This window comes from Pangasianodon hypophthalmus, chromosome 10 (genome assembly GCF_027358585.1).
Source record: "Pangasianodon hypophthalmus isolate fPanHyp1 chromosome 10, fPanHyp1.pri, whole genome shotgun sequence".
In the NCBI taxonomy this organism is placed as follows: domain Eukaryota; kingdom Metazoa; phylum Chordata; class Actinopteri; order Siluriformes; family Pangasiidae; genus Pangasianodon; species Pangasianodon hypophthalmus.
Window position 1 is genome coordinate 28,908,308 of NC_069719.1, and position 3,929 is coordinate 28,912,236.

Below are 3,929 nucleotides of genomic sequence, written 5' to 3' on the forward strand. Positions count from 1 at the left end.
AATTAGTGGAATTTACACTGCAGCACTTACAGCACTTTGGCCTCTTTTTTAAAGAAAGAAATATCAAAAATTTGAAGTTATTTTGAGCAATTCCTTTTAACAAGTCCAATTTATACCACTTTATTTACATTATATTTACAGCATTTAGCAGACAGCCTTATGCAGAGTGACTTACTGTAGTTAAAACACTCCAACAGAAACATCTTCTCAAATTAGTGCTGCAACAAAGTCAAGGTTTTCTTTGTTTTGTTTAATCACTGCTCATTTAAGTGCTTGGCGACACAGTACATGCATAAACTCTGTAAAATATATTTCACTGTTATTCTAATGATACACAACTATATTTATTGGGATAGACATAAGATCTGTCACAACCTTAACAAATTACTTACTGAATAAAAGATGTTCTGATGAAATGCCACTCGAAGTGCTTCAGAAGATGTACAAAATAATAGTGTGTTCAGGTTCACAGATGTTCCTTCATTTACATTAAAATGAAAAATATATTTACACAAATGTCTGGATCCTCGTTTATAAGTGTAATATAAATACTTTCTAATAACATCAGCCTTTTTAACTATTTTTCTATAACACATTTTCACTGTAGTAAATATAAACTGAAGGAAAAACATCATCATCTTTTCTTTTTAAACATACAGGAAAAAAAACTCACAGATCGGACAGATCTGAAAAACAAAGTCGTCCATAGTTTCGCATCAGGGGAAGATGAGATAAATCAATATTTCTGAACTCAAAATAGGTGATGTTTCCTCGCTGTGTTGTTGTTGTTGTTTTTTTTTGCTTTGGAAAAACAGTTCTCATGCATGGAGCTTGACATTTTACAAGAAGGTTTGTTTAGAATTTGTTAAATATGATCTTATTTCTGAAAACATCCACTGTTAATATTTCACAATAAGCCTGTTCGGTGCTGCAAGTCAGTGAAAACGTTCCACATTTTATGCAAAAATTTTAGTTATTAAAATTTCACTTGCTGTTAATTTACAACAATATCAAGGTGCAGGTAAAACAAACACTTAAGTCAGTCTTTTTACATTGTTCCTGCACAATTTAAATGAAATAATGGGGGCAAAAGCACTACTGAACTGCACTAACTGCTTCTTTTTAATCACAGCACTCATGATCCACTTCCTGCTCTCAGCCATTATGGCTTCATCAACTTATTTGATTTTAAAGCTTTTTATTTTCCTTTTTCCTCCTTTTTCTCCACCATGTAGAACATTTTAAGTGTTCCAGCAATTACTCGGCTCTAATCAAAAGCGTTCTGCACGGCTCCGTTTTATTCCAGCCCGCATTACCCCGTCACCGTTACGCCCCTCCACCCACTCGCTCACTACGATAAACACAATCGCTAAGGCCTATAAAAGAGCAAAAGTGCATCGTGGGGGAACTGTTCTAATTTATGTGAAATTAATTGAGGGAAAGTAGGCTTTTTTCATGCTAGGCTCATTTATGAAGGCGTAATTAAACTTGCAGAGGAGAAAATAACGATGTGAGAGTAAAAATAAATAAAGAAATAAATAACGGGAGCCCTCGAGCAGTGCAGAGCGTCTGTTTGAGGCGAGTAAACAACGGATTTAAGAGAGAGCTCCTGCAGGCGCTGAGCCACCAAAGGTCACGCTGTGTGGAGTCTGCTCTCGGCAAACCACAGGGAGGGCTGTGCTTTAAGATGGTGCCAATAATTCCTTTAAATCATGTACAAGCAATTGCTCAGATTGTGGAATTAATGCAGAAATGTATGCATCATTATCTGTCGCAAAACAACATCATACACAATAAGTGGAAAGAGATTAGCATCTTAGTGTAACCACCATCTAATAAATATTTTTCATCAGATTTAAGGATTTAAAAATCAGACTAGCTGCTCGTTTTCATCACTGTTTGCTTTTAACAATCTTTACAAGCATACTAAGTTGAAACACTAAACTTTTAGAAGCTATACATTGCCTTTTTTAGTGCATCCGTCCGGATTCTCAATTATCTTCAGGCATTTGGTGTCATAATAATTTACCTGGATGAAGAACCAAAAAAGTGAACCGGGATTTAATCAGATGAGGTTTAGTATTTCTCGTTACACCACAGCGCTGTTAAATTCTCAGGTTTATATTAACGTCCTCGTTCTAATATGTTCATGTTTCCATAGTAACAGCTCATTCACAGGGACTTGTGCAATGGACACTCTGCATAAATAGATTAAAAATGTGTGTGATGTAAAGATTTCTGTAATGATAGGTTTATTTAACATTGTTAGCACCTCATTAACACCTAGCGGTAATTTATCCTCACCAAGTCACCTACTGCTATGTTTTTGACACGGGGAGAAATGCTAAGGGTTCTATACAGAACCTGTTCTGAAGGTTCCTCCATGCTGACAAGCTGAAGCTCCCTTTGCAGTGCTAGATGAACCCGGTTTTGTGAGAGTGTAAGTGATGCTCTTTTTTACTCACCTTTTTGTTGTAAGAGTCTTTAATAGTTTTGTGTTTTGGCTTTTCTTGCTTTTACATTGTGAATCTTTATCTGGAATAGCACCTGAGATAAAGCGGGTGTGAGGTTAAGCAGATTGGAGGTTCTCGGTTCTGAATATCACAGCGCGACTCTTACGGATGCATTAAAATGATAATCAGCTGTTTTATTTCCTCCAAGCGCCAAGTTACGACCTCACGTCTTCCTCCAAATCTCTTCTTTTAATTTCCTGTGAGTCATACACTGTGTGAAGTGATGTGATAAAACCACGGATTAGTCCACTTAGAGATCGTTCTGTATAAGTATAAGTAGCAAAACTTAGAGTAATGAGCTCAGATGAAGAGTATTGATACTAAGATCAAAGCTCTAAGTGCTGAGACCCAAAGCAAGACAGAGTAATAATACTCGAAACAATACTCTGAGAAATGAGGCTGAGTGCAAACTCAGAGTAATGACAGCCAGGCAGTGAGTCAGAGTAACAAACCGACATGAAGAGTTTTAAAACTTATCTTAAAACATACTTTTTTAGGTTAGCCTTTACCTGAGTGTTGAATTACTTTTTCGAGTGTTTATATGTATGCTTATTTTTTATTAGTTGTGTTTAAACATGATTGTGTTTTTATGTAAAGCAACTTGAGAAGCTACTTTTAAAGGCACTATATAAAATAAAGTTTATTATTATTATTATTATTGTAAGAGTATTGATACTGAGAACAAAGCTCTAAGTGCTGAGACTCGAGCCAAGACTGAGTAATAATACTCGAAACAACACTCTGAGAAATGAGAATATGACCAAACCAAAGCAATGACAGCCAGGCAATGAGTCAGAGTAACAAACCTAGACAAAGAGTATTGATACTAAGACCAAAGCCCTAACTATTCAGCCCCAAGCCAAGACTAAGCAATACTTAGAACAATACTCTGAGAAATGAGACCCAGCGCAAACCAAAACTCAGAGCAATGACAGCCAGCCAGTGACTCAGAGTAATGAGTCCAGATAAAGAGTATTGATACTATGAGCAAAGATCTAAGATTGAGTAATAATACTCAGAGCATTATGATAAATGACAGCCAGACAATCAGTGACTCAGAGTAAAGACCACAGAAAACAGAGTATTGATGCTAAGACTAAGACTGTAAGTATTGATACCAAGGTGATGAGCCCAAGCCTGTGACTCCTGAGTATTAAGAACCTGGTCAAGTCCACGTGTATGAGATCTTCAGAGTTCTCGACCTTAAGATCAGCGCCTGGAAGCTGGAAGCGTATTGATCCGGTAGTACGTTCTGCTCTGACACGCTCCTCCTTATTTACAGTTTGACGTAAAATCAATAACGTTAGAAAACATTGTCCACTTTTTCACACACCTTTTAACAAACACAATACATTTTATACTAAAAAGCAGAAAGGCTTTGAGATGTTCCTGGTCTCTCTTTCCGTCCCGTTATTT